The following is an 18,795-nucleotide window of genomic DNA, read 5'->3' on the forward strand; positions in this document are numbered from 1 at the left end:
GGCAGGGGGTGGAGGGTGGGTGAAATGGGTAAAGGTGGTCAATATGTACAAACTGCCAGTGATAAAATAAGTCCTGGGGATGTGACTATAGTTAATAAGACCGTATTGCATATTTAAAAGTTATTATAAAACACTGGCTATCCTTATAGCTTATTTATTTTATTCATAGTAGTTTGTGCCTCTTAATTCCCTCCCCTACCCCTATCTTGCCCCTACCCCCTTTCCTCTACCCACTGGTAACCACTGCTTTGATGTCTATATCTGTGAGTTCATTTCCTTTCTGTTACATTTATTTATTTTTTAGATTCCACATATGAATGATAACATACTGTATTTGTCTTTCTCTGTTTGACTTATTTCACTAAGCATAATAGTGTTGCAGCAAAAATAGAAATGAAGTTTTTCCTCTCCTGAAAATAAGGAAAGTAAAGGGGACAGTGAACAGGCTAGAGAAGACACATAAACTGGCCTGAAAGGGTTAATCGATCCTAGTTTTATTTAAACTGTTACTAATCTGTAGTGTCTGTAACTAGATTTATCTTTCATAAAGCTAAATTACATTCTGTTCCTATCACTCGCTAGCTGTCTATGTAAATTACATCCTGAATCTGGTGCTTAAGCTCCCTGCACTCTCTTGTAGCAAATCACCCTGTGTAGCTGTTTGCATTTCAGGAAGCAGATGGCAGGCAGGTAACACAGAGGCAAATGAGCCCAATTACTGTTCCCCCGGACCCAATTACCGGACTGCCTGACGCCAGCGATGCCGGTTTTGATATAATTCAAGAAGAAGAAGAATGCAGGACCTTTACCACTTTGATCCTTATTACCACTCCCTGGACTGCGGTGGCCGCCCGAGGGGCCCGGAGGCCAGCGGGGACCTCCAGGCGTGTGTGGGCATCTTGTCTACAGCCAGCGTCCCCAAGGCCTCGCTCGGCCCATAATCACTCAGTGAAGCTGCGCCGCGACAGCGTGGCCGACTTCTTCTGGCACTGTGAGGACCTCTGTGCGCTGCAGGACTCGGTGCCTCTGCCCGCCCGTTCGCGCCTCCCTGCGGGAGGGCCTGCTGGACTTCAATGCTGACCGCCTCCGCGGGGTGGACTGGGTGCCGCCCCTGAGCACCCTCTGTCCCCGATCTGTATCTGGAGCTTCTTCCAGCCATGGCTTGGCAAGATGGGTTTGTACTTCCCGCTTCCAGAGGCCCTCGTGTCGGCGCTGCGAATCAGGGTTTTAGATGGTGCAAGGTGGAGGGTGGGCACTAGAACTGGTGCCCAGTGCCCGGGTGTGCGTGTGCTAGATGGGCATGTTCTAGGTCTCAGTGTTTTCATCTGTAGAATGGGCTGAACAGGACTCACTCTCTGTGGCCGTTACAGGGTTGCATCGTGTTAATGCTTGTAGACTCTACAAAGTAGAACACTTAGCACAGTTTGGAGCATCGTTAATTGTTGCACAGATGTTACATGGTCTGTTGAACGACTTTGCCTGATACACGCCAAAGCGATTAGGAAACTGGTGTATCCCAGCTTCATTTCCTTTCCATTAAAACAGGGCTCAGCAAAAAAAAAATCTTTTTTTCAATAGTCGTATCATATAGCAAAAAGAGCACCGGTGTGAAGGCAGCTTAGGGTTTGAATTCCAGGGCTTATGCTCTCTGTGGCCTGGGCAGGTTACTTTTGAACTGCAATCCCCACACTTGTAAAATGACTTTAAAAACCACTCTTTCTGTGGGTTCTTAGAATTAATTAAGCAGGTTATGTGTGTAAAGTATCCTGGCACTTGAATGAGTTGTCAGAACGAAGCGCTGCTGGAGACGATGCTTCTGCCCTAGGTAAGCTCCCCTTCTACTGGGCGACAGGTAAACACAAGCACAGTAGTCAGTGCTCTAGAAGAAGTGAGTTCTGGTGCTACAGAGCACAGAATCTTTTTTTTAAATTTAATTATTATTTTATATTGGAGGATAGTTGATTTACAATATTGTGTTAGTTTCAGGTGTACAGCAAAGTGATTCAGTTTTACATATATCCATTCTTTTTCAGATTCTTTTCCCATACAGGTTGTTATAGGATATGGAGTAGAGTTCCCTGTGCTATGCAGTAGGTCCTTGTTGATTGATTACCTATTTTATATATAGTCGTGTGTATATGTTAATGCCAAACTCCTAATGTATCCCTCCCCGCCATCTTTCCCCTTTGCAGAGCACAGAAACTTGGAAGGGAAAGTTCAGGGTAGGATTCTAGGGGAAGTGCCGTCCTTTCTAAGGATATGTAGAAGCTCCTGGGGTGGCAGGAGAAAGCAGTGTGTGTTGAAGTTTGAGAAATGTAAGAAAATATGGCAAAACTAATGTACAGGACTGGAACTCAGGGTTTGGGAAAGAAATGAGAGTTGATACTGAAAACGTAGTGGGGCCCAACAGAAAGGCACCTTGTTTGTCCTGTCAGAAGTTTGGATGTTTATCCTGAAGGCTGCGGGAAACACCAAAGAACAGTGAAATGGAATTCTGGTTTAGAGGCTCACTTGGACCTCCATGTGGAAGGCAGTTGATTGGGTGCAGGGTGAATTGGAATCTAAGGGTCCCCCTTAAGTTATAAAAGGTGGGACCGGGTTTTGCAGATCTGAGAATGGGTGGGGCCTGGTGACCAGTTAGAAAAGGGAGGGCAGCAAGCGTGGGTGACAGTTTACAGCTGCATCTTTTTGTGAGATACAGAGCACAGTAGAAAGGGATTTGGGGTGGCGAGAGGATCTTACTTTATCTTCAGTGCTTTAGAGGGGCCTGGTAGACAGGTCTGGGCCCAAGGTACAGATCTGGGCTTTTTGGGAGGACAGGTGTTTGAAGGCATGGTAGAGACTTAGGTTATTCACAAGAATATCCAAAGAATCATAGGTCTGAGGGTTTTTTAAGTGGGTATATTTGAGGATGTTTATAAGCTGCGAGAAAGTAGCCAGCAGAGGAAGGGTGTAAAGATCTAGGAGAGGAAGTGATTGTTCATTTGTTTTTGAAAAGCTGAACACTTATCGTGTGCCTGGCCCTTTTCTAGGATCTGGGGTTCACACCATCTGTTATCTCTCCTGCAAGGATAGTTCAACTCATCCCCTGGTGAAGAGAAGTCAGATTATTCTTTGCATCCCATTCAGGTATAAGAACTGTTCCGTACCTCTGAAGGGACTTTACTTAACCAAAGTAATAATGTAGAAATCAAAAGAAATTCTAGCTGGAAGGGACTTAAAGGCTACTGTACTTAATTTTGCCGAATATTTTACATTGAATTTAAGAAAAATTTATTGCAGAGCCGATTCTCTTCAGAGTTTCTTCACTGAACTTTCTTTATGTCTTCAATCCAGTGGGTCCAGCTTGTAGATTTTGGCCTCCTCCTAAATTTGCTTCTTCATCCATATTACATTTTGCCCGGACTGTGGCAGAAGCTCCTGGGTGGTTTCGCGGCCTCTGGACTCAGTTCCTCTAAGGTCATCTGCCTACTCGGGTTGAGTGATCTTCTAATATGAAAAGCTATGCGTAAAATAATGCTGCTAATGGCTTGCCCACACAGAGTTAGTGCATACTAGCCGCCCAGCGTGTGCTCTGCACAGAGGCGTGTAGTCTGAACTGTGCTTTGCCAAGCCTCCTGGGGCTCTTTGGCCCTGAGGAAGGGGAGCTTTTTGGGGTCACTCCCTTTACCTAATCGGTCCTTCAGCCTCGGGGCACCTTTTTCTAGTCAGCGGAGGCACCGTTACTCAGCCAGTGGTAGTCCCAGGCCTCATCACCTGTGGGATACAAGCCTTGCTCTCTCCCAGGCTTGATTCGACCAACATCTCTATTTTCTCTCCCTTCTCACACTTGGACCCCTGGCGTTTAGTTATCCCCACCTGCAGTATTTACAGTGCCCAGCAGGTGTCAGGCTTGAGTGTCTTTGCACAGGTGCTCCCCGTGCAGTTAATGCACCTCCTACTCCAACTCTGCATAGCCTCATTTTTCTTGATTTTACTTCAGGGTTATCATGAAGCCCTCACTTAGATATAAGTTTTGGCCTCCATAGGAAACTCTGTGCATAAAGGTTATGGTTCTTTATCTCATGTGATTGAAATTTTGAGTTTTTATATCTTCCTCCTTAATGAGGCTTTAAGGGCAGGAGTCATTTCTAATCAGCACAGAATAGATGCTTTTTTTTTCTTTTTAGATGCTTTTTACGGTGATAAAATGTATGGTTTAAATGACTCATTTTACAATAATTTTGCTTTAGGTTCTGATAGAAATAAAGTTTCCAGAAGTTGTGTTCCTGCAATAAGAAATAAAGATGTGACCTTCCAGTTGTGTAAAGCTCTTAAATGCTGTGTAAGTGCATCGGGTGCCTACGGAACCTGGAGCTAAATGGGCTAGTTCTGAGAGAGACTTAACTACGTTAACAAAGGTAAGCCTTCATTGTGTCCTGCCAACATTTGATAGCTGCTTTTGGGCAAACTAAACGGGTAAAATTTTAAACTGTTCCTCCCCATTAAAGGGATTGAATAAATCGGCCACTTTGGGGCACCTGTGTCTTGAAATTGTCCAATTGGAGATGGAGGTTTAGAAAGTGAGTTTCAGCCTTGTTTAAGTCTCTTCCCCTCAGACTGGTCTCGTGATTTCCTACACACCATGTCTGTCTACATTTTCCTGTCTGCCTTTTCTTGGTGTTGTTCATGCCTGGATTGTCTCTTGTACCTGCTCAAACCTTGGTCCATTCTCATTTGTACCATGGAATTTTGTCATGCCGGATACTGTCAGAACTAATTTTACTTAAGTTTGTGTTAAGGTGCAAAGCACACATTTTATATATTTTCTGTTTTTTGTGTTTGTTTATATTTTTATGGTTTCTCTTCAAAAATATTATGAGAAGGGAAATAACAAGATGTAAAGAGCAAAAAAGTCATCATTCTCTTTAAGTTGTTAGAACATCTATCTGCAATCATAATGCACTGTGGTATGTGTTAAAATAGGAAATATATGTCATGTCCCGTAGGAGCAGCAAATTCAGTGGTATTAGTGGGGGTGTGTCATGGAAGTAATCACAAAGCAGGTGACTGTTGGTTGGGGTCCTGAAACATTAGTGTGTGTTCCCTGTGTCCAGTAGTGGTCTGGAGGGGTCAGGAAGCCTGCCTTTCAATTTGAGGGAACAGAGGGTTTGAGGTCCTCTCTGTTCTGTTGCTCTAGTATACTACATAGCAGCTAATAAAATACTGGATTTATAGTTGACATTTACATCGCTGATTGATCATCAAGATTGGTATGTATCATTGGAAATGAAAATAGGAAGAGTCTTATGCTTTTTAGGTTTTTCCTTTTTTTCCTATGTCTCAGAATGCTCTTTGACGGGGAACTTTTTATTCTCCCATACAATTCCATAAATACTTATACCCTGGCACTTATTTTAATGGCATTTTCAATTTATAAATGTCTTTGAAACACATACTGTAAACTATTTGAGGGTAATGACCATGGCCATTGATGGCACACCTTAAATGTGCATCGTGTTAATTTTTGAGTGTCATCTGGTCTACCATCAGTGCTTCCCTCTTTCACCCAGTTTTATTCCTGATTTCCTTCTCCAAATTTGTCTCATTTTTCTACTTTCCCTTTTGCTTCTCTATTCTTGCTTTCTCTTTCCCATTGCATGTGTCATTCTTCTTTTTCTCCTTCTGATTTCATTATTATGGACAACCAAAACCTTTTCTAGGATTGTCTCTATCTTCCTTTCCTCTTCATTGCCATCCACAAACTCTTACAGAATATTCTTGGTTGACTCCCTTACTTCCTAGCATACCCATGTACTTCATGATCACTTTAGAACATTGAAAAGGGTTGGAATTTTTAAAAATAGGTGATTATAATCAGTCTTCTTTCACCTCTGGCATAAGACTCTTCTTCCTCAATCTGACCATTCTTAAATCTAGAAGTACTCCAGCTCATTGGTCTCCCTTACCCCCATGTTTAGGCCAAAGAACTTGTGAAACCTTAGCCCTGTTTAATACTTGAATTTCTCAAAACATAAGACAGCTAATTCTGCCTGAGGGCACCAAAGAAGAATAAAGATGCCACAAATAAACGTTTAGTCCAGATTTATAATGGTCTCTTAGGTGCCTAGTTGAGTGCTAACCATTAACTCACTTGAACAACAGGGAGCTCATGACACAAACTAACATGTTAATTGTATAGACACTTCACTTCACCATTCCTCAATGTAGCTGGTAAACTGCATCCAGTTAGCTTAAATAACATGAATGATGAATTTCCCTGTGTATATAAATTGGGAGTTTCTAAGGTTTTCTTTTTCCCTTTGTACAACTAGTGACTGCCACCTCGCTTGGTCACTGCAGTAGAAAATGATGACGAAGAAACACATTGTCTCAATATCAGTGGACATAATGTCCTAGTATTCTATAAAAATCTCAAAATTCTTAATCTAAAAGGTAGATCTGCCAATATCTTATATCCTTTACCTTTTTTAACATAAATATCCAATCTATGAAGGTCTCAGTTTCCTTACTTAGAATATGAGGTGGATAGATTTGCTAATATCTAGGGACCTTTCCAATTTTAATATTCCCTAGTTATAAGGAAAATAACTAGGGAATTTAGTAAATTAGTAATTTAGCCAAATACAATGGCTCCCTTAATCATTAACCTCGCTCATGATGAAAGTTATCTGCAAGTTCTACTTGTAAGAGATCAAACATTCGTATCCATATACATTGACTTTTACAGAACTCAAAGTAACACAACATAGTTACATTCATAGACTTAAGGTCACTGTGGTATACTTTACAAATTTTCTTTTCCCTAGGAAGGAAATGTAGATCCCTAGGAAGGGATTTCTTTCTCTGCCTTTCAGTAATGTAAGCCTTTTATTATCTCTTGGATCCTAAAAATGCGTAGGGTTTTGGCAGGTGGAACTTAGGACAGACATTCCAGGTGGCAGGGACAACGTGAGAAAGGGCAGAAGTAAGAATGGATTTTCAGAAGGACTTGGATATCTTACATGATGAGAGCAGCGTTTCACCATCTCTGTCCTGCAGAACACTGGTTTTAGATGATGTTAATGTAGTTACAAGACAGAAGCATTTTGGAAGAGCCGTACTCTACATACTGACATGAAATTCAAGTTTCACTTTGTTACATTACATACTCTGAAACGTTTTGGAGGAAGGAATTGATTTATTTTTGTTTAATTCAGTCTTACAGTTACTTGAGAAACCTATATTCAGCTGATGAGACTGTATTTTGTGAAAGGCCAATCGGAGAAATGGTGAGATGGGGCTTAGGATATTTCTCTGTTGGGACAGGCATGTGATTATTTTTCCTATAATTCTTTACTGTTTGTCCTAACAGTTGTTACTTTGCAGGATTGTTTTTTTTTACATCTTTATTGGAGTATAATTGCTTTACAGTGTTGTGTTAGTTTCTGCTGTATAACAAAGTGAATCAGCTATATGTATACATATATCCCCAGGATTCAGTTTTAAGCCTTCTGTTTTTACCTGAGTCATTGGGACGCTTAGAAAGCTCAACAGTTCTGGGGTCTTCATCTCTTAAGTAGTTTCCAGAAGCTCCTGGCACTTACCACTATTTCCTCTTGATTCTTTTCCTCCGACTTCAGACTTCTTACGATTATTAGCTGATTGTTTTCTCAGCCTCTAGTGTCAAAACCAGCTACCTCACTCATCTTCATTGTCTCAGTTACAAGGTGCAATATTTCCCATGTTTATATGTGTCAAAATATAAGTCAGGGGTTGATACATAGCATATGCGTCATAAAAATTGTATTTCCTTGTTTTCTTTGTTCAAAGGTATCCAAACACTGGCCAAGTTCTTAAATTGAAAGTAGAGTGATCTAATTTATTCAGCTCATCCAACCATCAGTATTGAATATTTGTCTTTTTTCTTACACATATTTCTTATATTCCAGTTGTGACATTCTAGAGCACACTGAGCACATTTATAACTTATTACTACATTACTACCTTGGCTGTTCCTTGACCAAAATTTACTTCATACAACTGACAGCCTACTTAACCTACTAGAGTTTTTTTTTAATGTACGCATACAATAAAAAATACTCTAGTAGGTTAACTGCATTGCTAATAACCGAATTTTTACATTTCTATGCACCCATGTATCCAACACCAGATCAAGATATTATAAAATATTTCTAACACCCTACAAGGTTCTCTGTTACTTCTTTCTGTTCCATACTCCCCCAGGGCAACACCTAAGATGACCTCTATCACCATATATGACATACATGGAAACACACAGTGTGTATTCTTTGGTATCTGGCCTCTGGTTACATATCATTATATCAGCAGTTTATTCTTTTATTGTGTTTTCCTGATTTTTTAAACCTAGACATTCATAGAGTGTCAAAGTACCACTGAGTTTTTAATATTATTATGCTGACCTCCATCTTCAGGGGCTTTCTACAGTCGTCCATGTGTCCTTCCACCTACTTTCTCTTCCATCTAATTATGTTTCATTTAACCAACCTCAGTCAGCCTTCCCCCCATATTCCCCAACACGTAACACTCCTGTGTTCAGCCAGTTTTGTTCCCTATTCCATAAGCCCTTTGTGCCATTCCTGACACTGTGCCTGTTCCCTACCCTCTATATACTTGTTCAAGACTCAGTTTAAATGCTACCTGTTCTAAGAAGTCTTCTCAGAAGAAGCCAGTACTTTTTTGAATCCTTCTTTAATGAAATCCCATAACAAGTGTAATCTGTCCTCCCTGATCTGTAATTAATTATCCATTGTTCCTATCATATAGTGTTTGTTTTTCTTATGTGCTGTTATTATTTATTGAAGCAGATTATAGTGACTTGAACCAGGAACTGGGTCATTTTCCTCTCCTTTTTAGTGCCAGTTTCTGTGATATGAAGTTAAACTCTTTTTCTCTCACTTCCCATTCACCCTCAGCAGTTGTTAAACATAAAGTACAAGTGAAACTTATTGGTTAACAGGTTTTTGTGGTCCTTGGTTCTGGTCCCTAGGTCTAAGCTGCACTTCTGTATTGCTAATTTGACTGATTTCTTATTGTCACATAACTCAGGAATTAACTAAATCATTACAAATTTAGATACATATAAGATATTATTAAAAAAAACCCAGTGGATATCAAAAGTTTTGGCCTGGAGGAGAGTGATGTATGAGTCCTAGTTTGGTGGGGCTCACACTTAATGATCGAGCCTTCCAATATTCCATTGTAAGTAAGAAAGAGGTATACAAATATATGGTTAATATTTAACAGTGTTGATAAAAAAGAGAAGAGAGAGAGGGACGACAGGTGCTTTGAGGGCTTTTGGAATTCATGAACAATTATGATTGGATGGGAGAAAAGAAAAACCGAGGGCTAGCCTCCCACAAGTGAGCTCAGGACAGAGAAGGGCTCATCTGGTATGCAGGTAGAGAGGTTTGACCTACAGAAGCTTAGAAAACCTCAACAATCTAAGCAGTGTTGGCAAGAGGCAAACTAAAGGGCTAACAGAAGTCTGCAAAAGTCTCACACAAAGAACTTTGGCATGGTGTTCGTCATCTAGCTAATCCTAACATGCAGACATTTATGAGAGTAAAGTCAGGTCTTTGCCAGAGTCGGTTTCCTGTTTGGGCAACTGGGTCAAATGAAGAAAGGCAGATGTAGGCTGCCAGAGTAAATAAGGAGAGAAAAAAAAAAAAAACGAGACCTGTCATTCATCAGTGATTTCCCCCCAGTATTCTTAGCTTCCACTTTATCTCCATCTTACTGGTAACACAGGAACTAGACTGAAGAATCAGGTAAAAGGTCTCTACAGAAACTGAGGTAATATAGAAAATAAAATAATAAAACATAAAATTGTAAATTTTCTTCCTAGGGGTAATTGAGATGATAGTTCAATAATAACATAAGATCAGGTGAAGTCTAAAGAAATTTTAGAAAACCTGGATAAAGTAAGAAAACATCTCTTCGCCAGCATCTGAATGTTAGAGAGACACTGAGACATGTGGGCCAAGTTCTGGACAGAAGGGAAACACAGAGGCAAGCTTGACATTTGGTGCAGCTTTTCTCCTTGGGGCATTTGCTGATGCAACTCATACAGCCTAGGAGCTGAAAAGCCAAGGAGTTCAGAAGACTCTAACCACAGAAGCCAAACGGCAAGAGCTCAAGCTGAAGGCAACAACTAATGGAATGACAAGCTACACGTATCCTTAGTCTCACAGGGCTGGGGGAACCATTACATTTAAAGCCTAACAAATACAAGGGTAGTTGGGAATAGGGAGAATCTAAACGTTCACATGGTAATCCCAAAGGGCAACACCCGTAGAGGAAGGACAAAACAGAAATAGAGCAACCTTCACACAGACTGAAAAACGGCTTTGAATGAGCTCAAACTGAGAATGGACTAAGGTTACCAGTCCCTATAGTAACTGTCTGCCATGGGCAAAAGTAAATCTTTTTAAGAGAACGATAACAATATCCAGAATGTGGAGGTATCTTTATAGTTTCCTAAAATAAGTTAAGCCCAATTTTAATATAAAAAATAATTGGACATACCAGGAAAAAGACTACATGATCAAAAGCTAAAAAAAAAAAAAAAAGGAAGAAAGAAAGAAAAAAAGACAATATAAATAGACACAGGAGGACAAGAGTTAGCAGGCCTTGGTTAAAAAAAAACAACAAAACTACTATGATTAAACAAAGAAAATATACACATGGCAAATAAGTGTATGAAAAGATGCTACACATTCCATGTCATCAGTGAATTTTAAATTAGAACAATAATGAGATACAACTACACACCTGTTCAAATGGCTAAAATCCCAAAACTGAAATACCGAAGTTGGTGATGATGCAGAGCAATTGGAGTTCTCTTTTGTGGCTAGCGGGATACTTGGCAGTTTCTTACAAAATAACGTACTTTTACCATACAGTGATCTAGTAATCATGCTCTTTCGTATTTACCCATAGGAACTGAAAAGTTATGTCCACATAAAAACCTGCACATGGATGTTTATACCAGTTTCTTTCATAATTGCCAAAACCTGAAATCAACCAAGATGTTTTTCAATAGATGATTGGATAAACAAACTATGGTATATCCGTACAAAGGAATAGCATTCAGCAATAAAAAGAAAAGGCTATGAAGCCATGAAAAGACATGGAAGAAGCTTAAATGCATATTGCTAAGTGAAAAAAAGCCAATCTGCAAAGGCTACATGCATATTATATGATTGCAGCTATATGAAATTTAGGAAAAGGCAAAAGTGTGGAGACAGTCAAAAGATCAGTGGTTGCCAGAGGTTGTGAGGAGGGAGAAAAGGATGGGTGAAGCTCGGAATTTTAATGGCAGAGAAACCCCTGTGTATGGTTCTGTAATGGTGGATACAGGTTATTGCACAATTGTCAAAAATCATATAATGTACAAAACAAAGAGTGAAGTCTCAAGTAAAGCATGGACATTAGTTAGTAATAATGTATCAATATTGGTTCATTAACTATAACAAATGTATTACGCTAATGTAAGATGTTAATAATAAGAGAAACTGGGTTGAGAGGTAAGGAAGTATGAGAACTATGTCCTTTCTGCCTAATTTTTCTGTAAACCAGAAACAGCTCCAAGATAGTCTGTTAATTTAAAAAACAAATCTAGACCTGCATACAAAACTTGCACATAAATCCAACCACAGCAGCATTATTCATAAGAGCCCCAAAGTGGAAATACCCCAAATGGCCATTTACTGTGAATGATCAATGAAACACAGTAATATCCACACCACAGAATATTATTCAGCCATAAAAACAAATCAAATACTGATACATGCTACAACATGGATGAACCTTGAAAACATGCTAAGTAATTGTAGGATTCCATTTGTATGCAATGTCCAGACTAGGCAAATCTGTAGAGACAAAGTATATTAGTGGCTGCCTAGGGTTTGGAGAAGTGGGGGAGTGAGTGACTTATAATAGATTATTTTACTTTGGGGGGTGGATGAAAGTTTTACAACTGATTGTGGTGGTAGATGCGTAACACATTAAATTGTACACTATAAATAATATGGAAAGTAAATTATATCAATGAAAGTATTTAAAATTATGATTAATGTATTAAAAAAGGACAACCTATACAATTTAAGCAAAAATTATCTGTGAAATGCAACCAAAGGAAAACTCTAGAATTAAAAATGCTGAAATTAAGCACTCAGAAGATCAGTTTAAGAGTACCTTAGTCAAACAAAAGAAAGTATTACAAATGTCAATTAAAAAATAACTACACTGAAATTTTGAGGGAAAAGGATGGAAAACAGAGACAAATACATAAAACATATGGAGTATATGTAAAGCACTGTGTCTAGCCAGGCCCAAGTCACACAGCCTAGGGAGCAGACACACAGCCTACCTGAATCACAAGGACTTCTCCAAAGGAAAAATGAAGTTCTGATGCCAGAAGTGGAAGGAATGAATTATGAAGAAAACGAACAATTGTGCACTATAATCAAGATATACATCCATAAATACATAGGTTCCCTGAGGTTGTGATATGGTACAAACAATAAAAAAAATATGAGACTCATAGTAGAGGCTGCTAGATTCTGCTGAGGAAAATGTCCAGGGAAGGAAGAGTTGATTTATTTAGTTATTTTTTTAGACTCCACATATAAGTGACATCATGCGCTGTTTGTCTTTGTCTTATTTCAGTTATCATAGTGTCCTCCAGTTTTATCCATGTTGATTTAAATGATAGGATTTTCTTCTTTTTTCAGGTTGAATAATATTCCATTGTATATATATACCATATTTCCTTTATCCATTAATCTACTATGGACACTTAGGTTGTTTCCATACCTTGGCTCTTGTGAATAATGCTACAGTGAACATGGGAGTACAGATATCTCTTCAAATAATGATGATGTTTCCTTTGGATATATACTCAGAAGTGGGAGGGAGGAAGAGCTTATGACACAAATTGACCATGTGTAAAAGATGTTGTAGGAATGAAAAACTCTGAACACCTAGGAAGAAAGAGGGACCATGGAGTATTTGGAAAGGTCATTGTTCATGGTCATACATAGTTTAAAATTATGACATTTCAGTGAGACTGTATACATGCAGGCTTGCTTATATTTTGGGATTTGAATACAGTGCAAAGAAGTGTTGCTAAATTTTCGATCAACATCAAAAAAACGGTGGAGGGATTCCCTGGTGGTGCAGTGGTTGAGAGTCCGCCTGCCGATGGGTTCGTGCCCCGGTCTGGAGAGATCCCACATGCAGCGGAGCGGCTGGGCCCATGAGCCATGGCCGCTGAGCCTGCGCGTCTGGAGCCTGGGCTCCGCAATGGGAGAGGCCACAGCAGTGAGAGGCCCGCGTACCGCAAAAAAAAAAAAAAGTAAAAAAAAAAAAAAAAAACTTATGAGACTTCTAGTTTTGAGTCCAGCATGGAAGGAGCTTGGAAGTTGCCACTCTGTCCTAACAGGTAAATATCTGAACACACTGAAAAATCAACAATTCTTCTTAGATTCATTAGAGAAGTGAGGTCACAGGAAAAATCACCGTGCCCCAAATTGGAGAGGCAAATAGCAGATACAGAGAATAGCAGCTTACCGGAACAGAAACGCAAGATCGGAAATCTCTGTGGAAAGCAATAGTGAGGTAGGAAAACCTGAACTGTATTTGACAGATTGCTGGAGGCTTGTATGGAAAAGTCTGTGAGATAAAAACTCCAGGGAAGCCCCCATCCTTTTGTGAGTTTTGTCTCTTGAGCTCTACCAGGTTGTGACCACCAGGTGAAGGTGAAAGGAAAATCCCCTTGGAATTCTGGCAGGGGGAGGGTGAAAGGAGCAATTTTGAAATACACCAGAGCATTCTGCTATGCTTCATAAGGCCTGCCCTCAGGAGAAACTGTTTTACCAGAGGCCTAACCTATGGGGATTTGTCAGAGGCTAACTGACCTGGGGGAAGGGAAATATCCTACCCTGACCCCTGCCAGCCTTTGTGTTTCACCTAAGGTGAGCAAAAATACTGAGAGGCACTTGTGACATTCACAGCTAAGGAGCACATGCTCATTACAAGATGGAGACCTAATCATAAGACTGTGCAATGCTTCTATAACACCACATCAATAAAGGACAGTGTACTGCAGTGAATTTCACCAGTACATTGTGTCTGGATTTTCAAGGAAGAGAAAAGTGAGTCATATAAAATGCTTGATTAAAACCAGAAATGGCAGAAAAAGAGTGGAATGTAAAAAAGGAACAAAGAACAATGGCAATAAATATGAAAGAGTAACAAATATGATAGATATTAAGTCAATGATATCAAGAATCATTTTAAATACCAATGGTGTAAATACACCAATTAAAAGACAGAGATTGTCACAGAGCATTGATAAACAACATCCAAATATAAGAAATCTACTTTAAATATGAAGGAACATATAGCTTAAAAGTAAAGGGTTGGGGAGAGCTGCATCATGCTAACACTAATTAAAAGAAAGTTTGAGAAGCTGTATCAATTTCAGACAAAGCAGAGTTAAGAGCAAAGGAGATTATCAGGCACAAAGAGGGCATTATCATTCCATAGTGATAAAGGGGTCAATTATCCAAGAAGACATAAGAGTTCTTCATGTTTATGTGCCTGGCACCGAAGCATCAAAATTCGTGACACAACGGTGAATAGAACCGCAAGGAGAAAGAGATAAATCCACTATCATAGTTAGAGATTTTTATACCCCTCTATCATAAATGGACAAATCTATCAGGCAGAAAATCAGTACAGACAAAGCTGAATTCAACAACACCATCGACCAAATGGATATAATAAACATCTACAGACTACTTCATCCAACAACAGCAGAATACACATTGTCTCAAGCTCACATGAAGTATACACGAAGACAGATCACATTCTCGGCCGTAAAACACACTCTAATAAATTTGAAACATCAGAAATCATATAAAGTCTGTTCACAGACTGCAGTGAGGTCAAACTGGAAATCAATAACAAAAACAAAGCTGGAAAATTCCAAAATACTTGAAGAATAAATGGTTCTATTTGAAGCAGTACATGTATCCTGCTGTCTGTATGAGAACTGAATAACATGCTCAGTGGCCAAGCACCTACAGAGTTTGAAAGAAGGGACCTGATTGTTCATTGATCATGATACACATCTGTTATATCCCAGGTGATTTGTGGAGTTAAGAACTAGCTGTGAAGTTTGTACTTTATGCCCTTCCTCACAGTTAATATGGCAGTAACTGAAATTTGATGGTTTTGTTGGGGTCCTGGGATTATTTAACTAAATCATGGTAACTGAAATTCATGCATGGGCAAACTGTTCAGAGCGAGGACTGTATGTGCTGCATACATTTGGTAATATTCCATTGCAAGAAACAAATAGGATGAGATGTAAAATAGGATGAGAAATCAAATTCTTGTTATGAGAAAGTCTGTCCCTAAGCAGAACATGAAACAGATATCATAAAGTAAAGGCGAGTTGATTTGACTTCATAAAAATTAAAGAATTCTGCACGGCAAAAGGCAACCCAAACATAAAGATAACTGACAAACTGGGAAACATAATATAAATATTTGACCATGGATTTGGCCAACAATTCCTTTTCTTCACAATAGTATGAGGAGGGGAAATCTCAGTGAGCCGAACTTCATGAATCAATAGAGGAGAAGTTAGACTAAAGTTCTCATATGGTGTGGATTTAATTTTATGGAATGCATAGTACCTTCCAACAGAAAATGTGGAGTATTACCAGTCTTATCCAGATCCTTGGCAATGCAAGTAGAGAAACCTTGAGTAACTATATGATAGATGAATCTCTTTTCTGTTCTATAAGAGGAGGAGAACAATGAACAGAATGTCTGTTTCTCCAGGGCAGAAATCCAATATTGTCTCTGTAGCACTGAGCTTTGCAAAACATGGAAATGCACAGTCTTTAACAAATCACTCTTAAACAATCAAGGGGGGAAGAAGTGGAAAGGCTAATGAACGTGCCAATTACCTTTGTAGCCCTGACTGTTGAAAATAGCGGTGATAGGAAATATGTGATGCCACGTGTGTGAAATTTAAAGAGCACAGAGATTCAAATGGAGTAGAGTAGGGAAGAATGCCTCTGATAACCCACCCAAGTTGAATTATTTATAGTCTCAACTGGGAAATGTTGATTAAGAAATGAGAGGATACAGGCAAGAGCAGCTCCTGAAATTGTGCCTAAATACCTCCAATATTCCTAAGGAATCCCACAGGCAATTGTGTCACAGTGGAGCTGACAAAGGGAGTATAGTAAGTGCATAGATCATGCCCTTATCAGCCAGCATACGGAGAGCATTAGTGATTTTCAGCAAATCATTACTGATCCTCAGAAAAATGCACTGTGACTGGGTCTAAAACTTGACTGGAATTTTCCATAGATGTGTGATATTGGATTTGGGTTTGCAGCTGCACTTGCCAAATCACCTTTGCAAAGCACAGTAGTAGGTCACAGCCAGAGGAGCAAAGGCTGCTCTGCTCTTTCTCAAGCAGAAAAGGATTTTAGACATGCCCAGTTCTGTCCCACAAAGGATGGGGATAGCAGATTATGAATTAGTGATTAGCACAATATCTGTGATCCCTGGGCTAATTTCCGTCTTGAAGCTGGGATATAAAGACTCATGTGTTGGGTGATGAGCCACAAGCCCTCTCAACAGGTGCATAATCAGGACTGGATAGGATGAATTCTAGGCCTGGGCATCTGGCATCTGGCACCAGCCCTTTTCTGGCAGGTTGCCTTTAGACATGTCCCTGACACCTTTGCGTCTGTAGCTTTTCGTTCTTGCTGTCTGGTTGTTTAAATACTTAAAATGGTGATGACACTACTTGGTGGCATATTCTCTTTTAAAAAAGCTTCCATTACTCCGTGCACATCAAACAGTAAATGCTTTCTCTTAGTAAACCTACATAACAATTTTCTGAACTGTTCTGCTCTGGGCAGGAGTCACAAATGCACCAGGCAAATAAAGTGAAAGATGAGACAGTACATAGTGTTTTATTCAATTGGGTCTTGATACCTAAGTGTGACTCTTAACCAAGGATTATGCAGTAGTTATTTAAGGACACAGATGAAAGTTGTTTAGAGTGTGTCCTAAAGTCTCACTGGTAGAATTTAAATCTCTATGCTGGAAGTTGTAGACCCGAGACAGATTACTTCCCTAAACTTCATTTCCTGCATCTGAGAAAGATAATAGTATCTACTTTGTAGTAGACTGAATAATACCATTGGCCCCAAATGTCCACATTCTAATCCCCAGAACCTGTGAATGTCACCGTAAGTGGCAGAAGGGATTTTGCCAATGGGATGAAAGTAAGGGTCTTGGGATGGGGAGATTCTTCTGGACTACCTGGATGGACCCAGATGTAACCACTGGTATTCTCGTAAGAGAGAGGCAGAGGGAGTTTTTACTCCAAAGAGAATGTGATGATGAAGTGGGGGTTGGATTGATGTGGCCAGAAGTCAAGGAATGCTGGCAAGGAAACAGATTCTCCCTTAGAGCCTCTGGAAGGAGGATGGACGGCCTTGTCAACTCCTGGTTTCAGCCTAAGGAAACTGGTTTTGGACCTCTGTCTTCCAGAACCATAAGAAAATAAGTGTGTTTTGTTTTATGCAAGCTTATTTGTAGTAATTTGTTACAGCAGCCATAGGGAACTAATGCGTACCTCATAGGAACTATTTCTCCAATTAAAATGTGTGACTGGAAACACACTTGGTGGCATGTCTGACACACGGTAGGTATGCTACCTTAGGTAGTTCTTGGAAACTGAAGCCGTGGTTTTGAGGGATCATCAAAACCAGTACAATGGTTGCCATGTTTCTCCTTGTTCATCCTGGTAACAAACCTTTAGAGAGAGCTCCATCCTTTCCCACAGGACCCCACCCCTAGTACTTAGAGGGAAGCAGTTATGTCTCACTTAAGGCACCTTCTTCTTTTCCTTTCTACGTTTTTTTTTCATTAATCTTCATCCAAGTGGCCTTTCTAAATTTTAAAGAAAACAAAACCATTTCTCAATGGATTCAGATACTACCCCACATTAATATACCAACCAAGTTCTTGTTCTTCCGGGTCACATCACTAGAAATTTCTGAGCCTAAATCCTCTCTAGTTTCTAGGATGATTCATTTTCTCATTTCTCCCTTCTCCTTTTAGTTCAGAGTCTTGTCAATTTAGTCCCTTCCCTAAACACAACTTAAAATAAGGTGACGCAGCAAAGTGATGAAAGTCTAGACGGTCTGGTTTTAATCCTAGGTTTTTGCCACCTACTTACTGTGTGACATTATAAAAGCTATTCAACCTCTCTGGGCCTCAGTTTCCTCCAAAAAAGTGAATATTATGAATATTCCCTACCTATAGGGTTGCCATTATGAAGATTAAGTGAGTTAATATTTGCAAAGCACTTAGAATAGTACTTGTTATAGTCTAAGCACTACAGCTGTGCTTGTTAATAATAAATGCAAATCCAAGCATATAACTTACTCAACTTTCTGTCATAACTTTGAGATATTTATTTGGTGTAATCAATAAAATCGTGTTTCAGGGGAAACAGAAAAGTAGTTTTGAGCGATTGTCCACGTGGCTAGCTTAGATATTTCACCACAGTCAGCGTTTCCAAGCATCTGTACAACAGCCTGGGCGAGTCCTGTAGCAAACTAGAAATTGATGGTGCTCATGTTTTGAACCCTTTATCTCAATGTCCCCCCAACCCCAACGAATCCCCATATCTTTAGACATAAACTTTCATTTGTCCTCCGTCTTGTG

The sequence above is a fragment of the Orcinus orca genome, chromosome 1, assembly GCF_937001465.1.
Source record: "Orcinus orca chromosome 1, mOrcOrc1.1, whole genome shotgun sequence".
Lineage (NCBI taxonomy): Eukaryota > Metazoa > Chordata > Mammalia > Artiodactyla > Delphinidae > Orcinus > Orcinus orca.